The sequence below is a fragment of the Rana temporaria genome, chromosome 12 (assembly GCF_905171775.1).
Source record: "Rana temporaria chromosome 12, aRanTem1.1, whole genome shotgun sequence".
In the NCBI taxonomy this organism is placed as follows: Eukaryota; Metazoa; Chordata; class Amphibia; order Anura; family Ranidae; genus Rana; species Rana temporaria.
This window is the reverse complement of record NC_053500.1, coordinates 15710040-15723254: the sequence shown is the minus strand read 5'-3', so window position 1 is coordinate 15723254 and position 13215 is coordinate 15710040.

The window sequence follows — 13215 nt, the reverse complement described above, 5'->3', positions numbered from 1 at the left end:
CAGAATGTAACAGATCTGCTTAAACTGTCACAGACCTGTGGGCTGCCTTTTATGTCACGAGAAAAAAAAAATGTGGCAATAAAATTCTCCCTACTTGTACGAGCGCTCGGGATTCCGCCAGGCTGGCCGCAGCCACTTGTAAATGGAGCTGCGTGAAGCAAAAGCAATTAAACCTAATTGGCTTCCCCGGAGCTCCGATGACATCCAGTATAATCAATCCCGAAGTCCCCGTTCCTCCGCGTTAAGGGGGAACTTAAATGTGTCATTTTTTGCCATTAAGAAAACCTGTCCTTAGAAAAAAATACATGCGCTGCCATCTCTGACTTCTCATTATGCAAATGCCACGTGGCTGCCATGCTGACTCCAGTCTCTGGGGTTGATTTCCTAAAAATGGAGAGTGCAAAATCTGGTGCAGCTCTTCATAGAAACCAATCAGCTTCCAGTATTTTTTTCAAAGCTTAAAGTGGTTGTAAACCTAGTCACACCACTTGCACCTACAGGTAAGCCTATAATAAGGCTTGCTTCCAGGCAGCGATGGACTGGCAATTGGGACTACAGGGAGTTTCCCGGTGGGCCGATGGCTCAGTGGGCCGGCTTCAGTGACAGCGGACTGCCGCCTCCCTCCACTCCTCTGTCTCTCCCTCCCGCAGCGCTCACCTGGGGTGGAACAGAGGAGCAGGGGGGACGACAGAGGATCATGGGGGAGGGGACAGATAACTGACTCAACAGCTATGGCCTGGGAGTTTCTCACTTCTGCCTAATCTTGTCCCATGGGGGGGGGGGGGGGGCACTGATTCTTTGCCCCGGGTGAAACAATGTCTAGCTTCCCCACTGGTACTGCCTATAAGAGGAGCAGTACCAGCCCTTCTACTCTAATAAAGTAGAACGGCTAGTGGCTAGTGAAGGAGGAGAGGGGGCTTGGGTGGCCGGGGGGGGGGGGTGGGAGTTGTCCGGCTGCCATGGGAGAGACCTGTCAAAGTGGGCCAGTCTGGATCAGGGCTGGACTGGGACAGAAATTTGGCCCTGGACTTCATCCAGACTGGCCCACTTTGACAGGTCTCTCCCATGGCAGCCAGACAACTCCCGCACCCCCCCTGGCCACCCAAGCCCCCTCTCCCCCTTCACTAGCCACTAGTCGTTCTACTTTATTAGAGTAGAACGGCTGGTACTCTTATAAGCAGTACCAGTGGGGAAGCTAGACATTAATTCACCTGGGGCAAAGAATCAGTTCGGTGCCCCCCCCCCCCTTATGGGACAAGATTAGGCAGAAGTGAGAAACTCCCAGGCCATAGCTGTTGAGTCAGCTGTCTGTCCCCTCCCCCATGCTCCTCTGGTCCTCCCCCTGCTTCTTTGTTCCCCCCAGGTGAACGCTGCAGGGGGGGGGGAGAGGAGGTGAGCGCTGCGGGAAAGCAGAGACAGGGGAGCGGAGGGGGGCGGTGGTCCACTGTCACTGAAGCCGGCCCACCGGGAAACTCCCTGTAGTCCCAATGGGCAGTCCATCCCTGTCTGAGGCCCAGAGGATGGGGACCTCTGATCCTAGAGCTCCAACAGCAGGTCCTGAAATATTTTTAATACAAAGCTTTATATTTATTGTATTAGTCCTGAACATAAATAAACTCCACCACCACCCGTACAGTTATAATAAAAGGTCTGCTTCTCTAATATTTTTGGTAAGCACACACATGAAATTGTTTCCAAGTTTTTCAACGTTCTTGCTGCAGTCAACTACACCCCGTGACAATAAGGACATAAGAAGATTAATGAAAGCTACTCCACCTCTTGAGTTCTCTTTGTCCCCGGAGCCCCATCATTGTCTGTTCCACCACAAATAAACGTCTTCACTTTTCTCCTCCGGCTCTCTCTGGATTCCACCGCCGAGGGTCTCCTCAGGGGGAACTTGTGGATATTTCTGAAAGTAACACATCTTCCCCGGGGCACAAAAGCAATTTTCTGTGCCAGCAGCCTGTGAAAATCAAGAGAAGATATCGCTAATTAGCTTTCTAACAAGTCTTGAATCGTAGCGCAAGAGATGGGAGCTGTCAATGCCTTGTCTAACAATGTATCAAGGAGGTCAATCGACAAGGAACATGGGGCCAGATTCAGAAAGAATTACGTTGCTCCACGGCAGCGCAACGTATCTGATTTACGTTACACCGCCGCAGGTTTACAGCGTAAGTGCCTGATTCTCAAAGCTCTTACCTGTAAACTTGCAGCGGTGTAACGTAAATGCGCTCGGCGCAAGCCCGCCTAATTCAAATGGGGCGGGCACCATTTAAATTAGGCGCGTTCCCGCGCCGAACGTTCTGCGCATGCTCCGTGTTTAAATTTCCCGACGTGCTTTGCGCGAAATTACCAACGTTTTTTTTTAACGGCGACGTGCGTTACGGCGTTCCGTATTCCTGGACGTCTTACGCAAAAAAAAAATATTTTAAATTTGACGCGGGAACGACGGCCATACTTTAACATGGCTGATCTAAAGATAAGCCATGTTAAAGCAGGTGTAACTTTGCGACGGGTAAAAACGACTAGCGACGACGTACGAGATTGCGATGAACGCACGGATCTTCGTGGATCGCCGTAACTAGTCATTTGCATATTCTACGCCGACCGCAATGGAATCGTCACCTAGCGGCCGGCCTAGAATTGCACCCTTAGATCCGACGGTGTAAGTCAATTACACCTGTTGGATCTTATGGCTATCTATGCGTAACTGATTATATGAATCAGTCGCATAGTTAGGACGGGCGGATCACAGAGATACGACGGCGTATCAGGAGATACGCCGTCGTATCTCTTCTGTGAATCTGGCCCTCGGGCTCCATTCTGCCCCTATTATCTATTAACTGCAAAAAACATGTGATATTCCACCGGTTAGGTTAAAAGTAGAACCAGTGGGCCAGATTCACGTAGATTCCGGCGTAGCGTAGCGTAAGCTATTTACACTACGCCGCCGCAGCTTAGTGGAGCAAGTGCCGTATTCTCAAAGCACTTGCTCCGTAATTTGCGGAGGCGTGGTGTAAATGGCCCGGCGTATCCCCGCGTAATTCAAAGGGGACGGCTTGTATTTAAATTAAGCGCGCCCCCGTGCCGAACGAACTGCGCATGCGCCGGCCTTAAACGTAGCCCAGTGCGCATGCTCCGTAGTACGCCGCAAATACAATGGTTTCGACGTGAACGTAATTAACGCACAGCCCTATTCGCGACGAGTTACGTAAACGACGGAAAAACCTGACAGCCATACTTAACATGGCATACGGCAGACCGACGTAAGGTTACCCCTCATATAGCAGGGGTAACCTTACGCTTACGGAAACGACGTAAACTACGGCGAAGCGGCGCAAAAATGTCCGGGAATCGGCGTATCGGCTCATTTGCATATGCAACGCTGAAATCGACGTAAAAGCCACCTAGCGGCCAGCGTAGTATTGCATTTAGGATCCGACGGTGTAAGTGACTTACACCAGTCGGATCCTAGCCTAATTCTGGCGTATCTTGTTTTGAGAATACAAAACAATGATACGCCGGCGGGATTTTCGAATTACGCCGGTGTATCTGTAGATACACCGGCGTAATTCTTTTGAGAATCTGGCCCAGTATTTTCTAGAAAGTACAATGCTACCCTCGTCGTCTACAAGCATTGGAAATATTTTAGCAAACTTTTTCCAGATCGTTTTCCTGTTGTAATAAACTGTTTGCTAAAAAAAAAAAAAATTCCCAATGAGTGCAAAATATAGCCCTCATTTATCAAGCTGCAACTTGATGCATACTAAAGTGGCCTCCTAATACTAGCATGCCTCAAGTGTGATTGCAGCGTGATGTAAACCTACTGAGCTTACTTCAGCATGACACTTGATTGCCACTTGATTGCTTTGAGCTAGAGACTGCACTGGACTGATTAGGTTATTCTTGGTCGATATTAAAGTGGAGGTTCACCCTAAAAACACATTTTTAACATTAGAGCCAGCATAGTAAGGGCATATACTTTCGGCAGGTTTTTTTTTCTCCGCACTTACCTTTATATTCTGATTTGGTCCAGGGCTTCCGCGTTCTGATGACTCCGGGACTGGGTGTTCCTATCCCTGCCTCAGGGTTCCGATGACTGCGGGACTGGGCGTTCCTATCCTTCCGTTCGATGATTGGCGGCTTGTGAAACAGGCGACCTGTCGCACAACGCACGTCACCAGATTTCCGGAAATAGCCGAGCTGCGAGTCGGCACTATACGGCGTCTGCGTCCCCCGTGTAGAGCTGACTGCGCAGGCGCCGTATAGTGCTGACTCGTAGCTCGGCTATTTCCCGACATCTGGTGACGTGCGTTGTGCGACAGGTCACCTGTTTCACAAGCCGCCAATCATCAAACGGAAGGATAGGAACGCCCAGTCCCGCAGTCATCGGAACCCTGAGGCAGGGATAGGAACGCCCAGTCACGGAGTCGTCAGAACGCGGAAGCCCTGGGACTGGGCGTTCCTATCCTTCCGTTTGATGATTGACCGCTTGTGAAACAGGTGACCTGGCGCACAACGCGCGTCACCAGATTTCCGGAAATAGCCGAGCTGCGAGTCGGCACTATACGGCGCCTGCGTCCGCCGTGTAGAGCTGACTGCGCAGGCGCCGTATAGTGCCGACTCGCAGCTCGGCTATTTCCCGACATCTGGTGACGCGCGTTGTGCGACAGGTCACCTGTCTCACAAGCCGTCAATCATCGAACGGAAGGATAGGAATGCCCAGTCCCGCAGTCATCGGAACCCGGAAGCCCTGGACAAAAACAGAATATAAAGGTATGTACGAAAAAAAAAAAACGCCGAAAGTAAATGCCCTTACTATGCCCGACGCAAACCATGCGAGGTGCACGTAAGTTGTACGTCCGGCGGCGTAAAGTTATTCCCCATAAAGGAGGTGCAACCCAGCAGCAGACATGCAAAGGTCTGCACCAGGGAACACAAGCCGGCGTATTTTACGTTGGAGGTGTGTCTGGCTGGGCGTAGGTTACGTTCACGCCGTACGCAGTGATCTGGCGTAGTTTAGGCAGTTGTTCCGACGTGGTTGTGAGCAGGCGCAGGGGGATGCGTCCACGTCACGGCGCATGCGCAGTTCGTGATACTTATCTGTCAGGCGCTCGGCCCATCATTTGCATGGGGTCACGTCTAATTTGCATGGGTCACGCCCACTTCCACCTACGCTGGTGTACGCCTTCGAAACCCACGACACGCTGGCGCAGCGTTGGGAGCACTGGCTTTCTGAATTCCATGCTTCCCTCTCTGCGATGCGTTGGCGTAGCGTACATTGGTTATTCTACAGGGGCGTAATGTGCGCCATGCTCTCTGTGAATCTGGGCCTAAGTATTTTTTAGTTAGTGACATATTCCACGTGAAATGGTAATGTTCTGATGTATTTAAAATACATTTGGCCAATGCTCTTACTCATACATAATGGATTAAACAGAGATCTGGAATTCACCCCCCCCGTAATGTTTCCAAACAACTTCCTAAAGATTTCTGACATTTTGAAATATCGAAGCTTTCTACATTTCCACTCTGGACGCGAACACCAGTCTCTGATAATTTACTGGTCATCACGTGGGAGCTGAGAAGCTTAAAGTCTGATTTCCTCTTTGTTGCCGTCAAGGCTTTTCCCAGTTTCAGAGATAAAGTTTGCCATTGATTCCTTTCTACGGCGCACTGATGTCTTTATCTCTCCCTCCGCCAGCTCCGCTCAGTGAGAGACCCAACATCCACGTGCTGACTGACGTCCAGACTATCGAGCTATGTAAATGTGATCTTTAACTGTACAACTTCATCACGGAGCAGAAAACATGGCTCCCGCCGGGCACGTCCTAACCTAGATATGACAGTGATCTCTCAGATGTCTTAATGGTGCTGAAACTCAAATAAAAATGCCCTGTTTTTCATAATAGACTCCAAAGTCTTAAAGGGGTTGTAAAGGTTCGTTTTTTATTTTCTAAATAGGTTACTTTAAGCTAGTGCATTGTTGGTTCACTTACCTTTTCCTTCAATTTCCCTTCTAAATGTTTTTTTTCTTTGTCTGAATTTCTCACTTCCTGTTCCTTCTCAGTAAGCTGTTCTGAATGACTTTCCACTGCTCAGATGATGGTGGAAAGCTTACTGAGGAGAAACAGGAAGTGAGAAATTCAAACAAAGAAAAAAAACATTTAGAAGGGAAATGGAAGGAAAAGGTAAGATAACCAACAATGCACTGGCTTAAAGGAACCAATTTAGAAAATAAAAGACGAACCTTTACAACCCCTTTAAGGGATCATACACAACCCAACAGCTGTACAGGCTTCTTCATACCAGGCTGCATTGTTCAATGTATTCCCAATGCATGGACAAAGCAAAAAGTCTATCATAGAAGGCCTGAAAAGGCTTGTCGGCAGGGATGTATTTAGGTTTTGTGCTGCCCTAGGCCTGACTAAACTCGTGCACCCCTAATTTAAATATGACCCACCCCTTCCTGTCAAGACCACACCTCTGGCTGTTAAAGACCTGCCCTTCCCTTACCCTTACTCTATACAAAATGAGTTCTACTTTAGGCACAAAGGGCCAGATTCACAAAAGAGATACGACGGCGTATCTACTGATATGCCCTCGTATCCCTGTTTCTAACTATGCGGCTGATTCATAGAATCAGTTACGCATAGCTAGTCCTAAGATCCGACAGGTGTAATGGACTTACACTGTCGGATCTTAGGATGCAGTACCGCGGCCGCCGCTGGGGGCATTTCTCGTCGTAATCCAGCGTCGGGTATGCAAATTAGCACTTACGGAGATCCACAAAGCTTTTTCCCTTCGTTAAGTCTCCGTAAGTGTTAGTTTGCCGTCGCAAAGATAGGTGTACCTTTACAAAAGTGTAAAGGTACTCTACCATGCAAAAGTATACCCGTCGTTCCCGCGTCGTTTTTGAATTTTTTTCAAATCTTTTCTTTTTCCCGCCGCAACTCTTTTTTACCCGTCGCGATTCACAAAACTCGGCGCAACGTAACTTCGCGCAAAGCACGTCGGAAAAATAGCGTCGGGAGCATGCGCAGTACGTCGGGGCGGGAGCACGCCTAATTTAAATGGGACTCGCTCCATTTGAATTGGCCCGCCTTGCGCCGGACTGATTTAGGATACACCGCCGCAAATTTCCAGGTAAGTGCTTTGTGGATCGGGCACTAACTTGTGTAATTTGCGGCGGTGTAACTTAAATCAGAACAGTTACGTTGCGCCCGCTGGATGTGAATCTGGCCCAAAATTCTGATAATTTTATGGAGAGGACTAAAAAGATATAACCATGCCAATGGTACAGCAGAAAATATGTAGCACAGTGAGGAAGGTTTGTGGTCCAGGATAATAGGACAGTCAAAATTAGAAGCTCCGCCCCCCTACAGTTGCAGGATGCTTGCCTCTCTGCCCAGTCCGCCCCATAAGACTGGTGCTATACTAACAGTGCTACACTAATAGCGCAAGCCGGCGGGGACTCTTTCCGTGCTCCCCCCTGCAATGTGCTGGCCTTGTTGGCCTAGGCCAGGATACAGCCCTGCTTGTCGGTGGTCCAATCACCAGAGGCGCAAATTGTCATGCCTAAAGATGGGTTGGACTAATCTGGTTTAATGAACATCAAATTGCTTTATTCGAAATTCATTAAACCAGATGACTCTGACCCAACCTTAGACATATGACAACTGGCACCTCTGCTGATCGGACCCACCAATAGGCTTTTTTAGACATTTTTTTAACTCACCTAGTTCAACACCCACTTTAGAACCCCTCGGAGGATCTGGGATTGGTACCACTGTGGTATCACGAGTGACTTTTTTTTTATCCTGCATGGAGGCAGGGTTTTCTCCATCTGTGCCTATGAATACTGCAAGGTGAACCATGGCGTCACATAAAGAAGGGCAAAAACAAATTGGAGGAGTAAAAAAAAGTTTTTTATTTTTATTTGGATAAAGCAGAGAAGCTTTGGAAGTGCTCTCAGGTTTTATCTCTCATTCAAAAAATGGCCAACACACCAAATTTTTGTCACCTTGAAAAAATAATCCAGCAAGGCCCTTATGGCACGGTGCTCCATCATGCTGGAAAGGGCATTATTCCTCACCAAACTGTTCTTGGATGGTTGTGAATAGTTGTTCTCGGAGAATGTTTTTGTACCATTCTTTATTCATGGATGTGTTCTTAGGTAAAATTGTGAGTGATCCTTGGCTGAGAAGGAACCCCACACATGAATGGTCTCGGGATGCTTTACTGTTGGCATGACACAGGACTGATGGTAGCGGCACCTTTTCTCTGGGCAAGGTTTTTTCCGAATATGTAAATGCCTAGATACGCCGATTCACGGACATACGTGCGCCCGTCGCAGTAAAGATACGCCATTTCCGTAAGAGATACGCCGCGTAAAGTTAAAGCTGCCCTCTAGGTGGCATACCCAATGTTAAGTATGGCCGTCGTTCCTGCGTCGAAATTTGAAAATTTTACGTTGTTTGCATAAGTCGTCCGTGAATGGGGCTGGACGTAATTTACGTTCACATCAAAACCAATACGTGCTTGCGGCATACTTTGGAGCAATGCACACCGGGATATGTACACAGACGGCGCATGCGCCGTTCGTAAAAAACGTCAATCACGTCGGGTCACCACACATTAACATAAAACACGCCCCCCATCCTCATTTGAATTAGGCGCGCTTACGCCGGTCCCATTTACGCTACGCCGCCGTAAGTTAGGAGGCAAGTACTTTGTGAATACAGTACTTGCCTCTCTGACTTAAGGCGGCGTAGCGTAAATACGATACGCTACGCCGCCTTAAAGATGCAGCGCCCTACTTGATTCTGGCTATTAGTCTTTACCTTAGTACTCCTCAGCATCGCATTACAGAAAATTCCTCTATGTGTCTCTCTCTTCCTCCGCTACCAACATATTCCAACATAGATAATTTGGGCTTTACAATTGTTCTTCATAAATACCTTCACCGTGTTCTTTGCTTCTCATAAATATAGATAGGCTGCTCTGATTTCTGGCAGATACAAGAAAAGGCTTTACATCCAGCACATGTGAATATTTGGCAGCATGATCCACAGGTTTTGCACGTCGCCTTTTATTTGAAATGATGTACAAGGCGCGGGCAGCGAAGCGCGCAGGTCACTGAAGTGCTGAAATTGGATTTGTGGTGGAATATTGAGATGAGAGGAGAATGTAAACATCATACAAGAAGGTACACTTGTACCAGCAAATATCCCAAAAAATAATACCCTTAGGCCACACCTCCAAGCACCTGTCTATTGATTGACTGAGAAGTATTTTAGGATTGTATGTGGGTGGGGGATAGGAGGAGGTAGTGAGGGTAACCAGGTCAAATGACTCTGTGACACAACAGGAAATGAGGGGAAATCTACTCAAAGGGGACAGCAATAAAATCCCTAAAGATTTTCTAACTCTATCCCAGTTTATGCAATAAAAATAATTTGTATGAAGGTCTACTTTAAACAAGAATGCATCATCTTTTAAAATTTGTTTTAACCACTTGCCTCCCAAGCCAATTCTGATACTGCTCATATACATAACAATCTTGTGTGTTTTTTTTTTTCCATCAGATAATTACTTAGAAACCTTATATATATATATATATATATATATATATATTATATTATTATTATTATTATTATATATGTACAGTATATGTATATATTATATATAATATATATATATATTCATATATTATATGTATATTATATATTTTCTAAAAGCAAAGGCCCAGGGGGGGGGAAAAATGTTGGTTGTTGCAATTGTTTATGTCACTTGGTATTTGCGCAGTGGTTTTCAAAAAATCTGTAGTCCCGCTGACCTGCATGGCGGTGATTGCCCGTTCTGAGTCCCGGTATAGCCGCCTTCTGACAGCGGAACAGTGACGCTGTCAGAGAAAAAAAAAAAAAAGCTGGATTACCGATCTTTTGTTTACATCACATGATCAGCTGTCATAGGCTGGCAGCTGATCACGTTGATAAGGGGCCGGGATCTGTGATCAATTAAGGCCCATGCGGTAGCCATCATTCAGCTATAGTATGGGCGTGAGGGGGTTAAAGTAGTATCATTATAATTCAATAATAATAATGAGGGTATTATGTGCCTGAATGAGCAGTGTACATGCATGTGATGTGTTGCCCATTCATTTTCAATGGCACTCCAAAGCGACTACATGGCCAAAGCAATACACAAGCCCTTTAGTGCATGCTACATGCCACCTAATGCGAAAAGAGGACTCATTGGAAATGATGCTGGGAAACATGGAAGGAAAAAGGAGAAGAGGACGACAGAAAACAAGATGGATAGATGGCATCATCAAAACAATGAACATGAAAATAAGCAAGCTTCGGGAGGCAGTGGAGGACATAAAAGCCTGGCGCCAGGCATGTACTGGCCATTGGGACTACAGGGAGTTTCCCGTTGGGCAGATGGCTCAGCGGGCCGGTTTCAGTGACAGCCTGTCTAAATAATGGCTGCGCGGCCCATTAATTTGAGCACCGCTATACTGCCTAAAGGGGAAATAAAGTAGAGCGGCTAATGGCTAGTGAATTGGGGGGCTTGAGTGGCCATTGAGGTTGGCTTGCCGGGGGGCTGGGTTTGGTTTTCGGCCGGTATACCTCACTTCATAGTGTCTAACCCAGGTAAACCTCAGCACTGCTGCATTGCTGAAAGGCAGCCAATGGCTGTGCAGCAATGCCAATTTCTGAAATTCCAGCCAATGAGGCTGTGGCAATGCTCCTGAATGTCGTTAGCCCTCCAGCTTCACTTGTTTTTGTGCGTGTTTGCAAAATTAAAGTGGGCTTGTCTGGATGAAGTCCAGGGCCAAATTTTTGTCCCAGTCCAGTCCTGCCTGGCGCGATATGGTTCATGAGGTCACGAAGAGTCGGACACGACTAAACGTCTGAACAACAACACGTGCAATAAAAAAATAAAGGTGTTTGTGTTGTTTTGCGTAGGAAAAAATAATAAATAATTTTGCCTAATTGAAACCGACTGGAAAAGAATGGGTGAACATTATAGGTGTGAATGGGACCAACAGAGCAAGCAGCGACACGCTTACTGCCTACAAATTTCTTAACTACAAAGTGCTCCTTATCCCTTCCCAGAAATTTGGTGGGATACATTTTGACATTTCTTCTAAGAAGCTGCAGAATAACAAGGATTCAAGGGATTCCTTCCATTTGGAAAAAAAAAAAACAGAAAGATTTGTTTTGTGACATTTTTATGATTGGCAGGTATGCCCGCTTCTCTAAGTCCTCTTAAAATGAAAAAGCAATCGCAGCTTCATCTCCAACTACAAATCCTGGGGGAGCTTCATGGATTATTCAGCCTTCCATCATGTGTGTCCGATCCCTTGTTCAGTCTTTGTCAGTGTACAGAGACATAATAGTGCAACCCATCACCGATTACTCCCCGATGCCGCAAGGCTTGGATCTCACTCAAAAAAGCAACTGCATCAAAGCAGTGAGATAATCTTATTAGAGATTTTCTTTCTATCGCTTTCAGCACCGGAAAAAGTGAAAACATAGAATGTTCCTTTAAAGAGGACCTGTCACCTTTGAAATATTAAAATACTGTTCAGCACAATGCAAGCAAAACATTTTTTTACACACTTTGGGCTAGATTCAGATAGCCCGCCGTAACTTTGTGCGGGTGTAGCGTATCACAGATACGCTGAGTGAGTGAGTGAGAGACTTGTAAAGCGCAACAAATGCGAACTGAATCGCCTCTGGGCGCTGTATTCCTAAAGAACTTGCGCCCTAAGTTACGGCGGCGTATCGTATGTGGTCCGGCGTAAGCCCACTTAATTCAAATGTGGTAGATGTGGGCGTGTTTTATTTAAATTAATTGTGACCCCACGTATTTGACGTTTTTTACGAACGGCGTCCGTGAAAGAATCCCAGTGCGCATGCTCGAAATTACGCCGCAAATCGCCAATGCTTTCGACGTGAACGTAAATTACGCACAGCCCTATTCGCGAACGACTTACGCAAACGATGTAATCGACGGAAAATTTGACGCTGGCCCGACGTCCATACTTAACATAGGATACTCCTCATATAGCAGGGGTAACTTTACGCCGGAAAAAGCCTAATGTAAACTACGTAAAAAAATGCGCCGGGCGGACGTACATTTCTGAATTGGCGTATCTACCTAATTTGCATATTCCTCGCGTAAATCGACGGAAGCGCCACCTAGCGGCCAGCGTAAATATGCACCCTAAGATACGACGGCGTAAGAGACTTACGCCAGTCGGATCTTAGGCAAATTTCAGCGTATCTTGCTTTCTGAATACAGAAAGAAGATACGCTGGCGCAGATTTGAATTTACGCGGCATATCAATAGATACGGCGGCGTAAATTCTTTATGAATCTAGCCCATTATTGGTGTACTAGGTGGTGTACGATCCTGGAGGCTGCTCACCAGCAACCACGGTATGCAGATAGATAAAGCAGGAACAAAGATTGTCTCTGGACAGCCGCACACTGAACAAATTGTAGCCTTTATTGAAAAATGGAAAAAAAGGACAGCACTACAAGTCACAGCAAAGTAAGATAAAATAAAAACCAACTGCTGACGCGTTTCGCACTAACACTAGTGCTTAGTCATAGCTCTGGGTTCCCACCTGGAGCGGCTATTCCCTTTCCCTATGCAGATAGATACTTGGAAGAGATTGCTGAAGTTGCTGAAGCACCACACTATTTTGTACAGGCCTTTAAAATATTTTATTTTGCAACAGATAACGCGCTTTGGGGGGCTTAAAACTCCTCCTTCATCAGGGATAAAATACAGATCATGCAGGCACGTGGCTGGCCCAAGCTTTGCGTACAAATGCTTAAATAATGCTTTCTAAAGTTTCATACCACGTACACACAACAGGTTTTCCCGTTGGATAAAAAAACAATGGTTTTCCCAATGGAATTCCGGCCAAGCTTGTCTTGCGTACACACGGTCAGACCAAATTCCGCCCATTTAAAGCGTGGTGACGTACAACACGTACAATGGCACTATAAAAGGGGAAGTTGAATTCCAACGGCGTCACCCTTTGGGCTGCTTTTGCTGATCCTCGTTTTATTAAAAGTTTGGTGAGAGACGATTCGCGTTTTTTCCTGCCGGAAAAGCATGCAGGGTTTTCCTGCTAGGATGTTTTCCTGACAGGAAAAAAGAGATCCTGCTCTCTTTTTTTTCCCAGCAGTT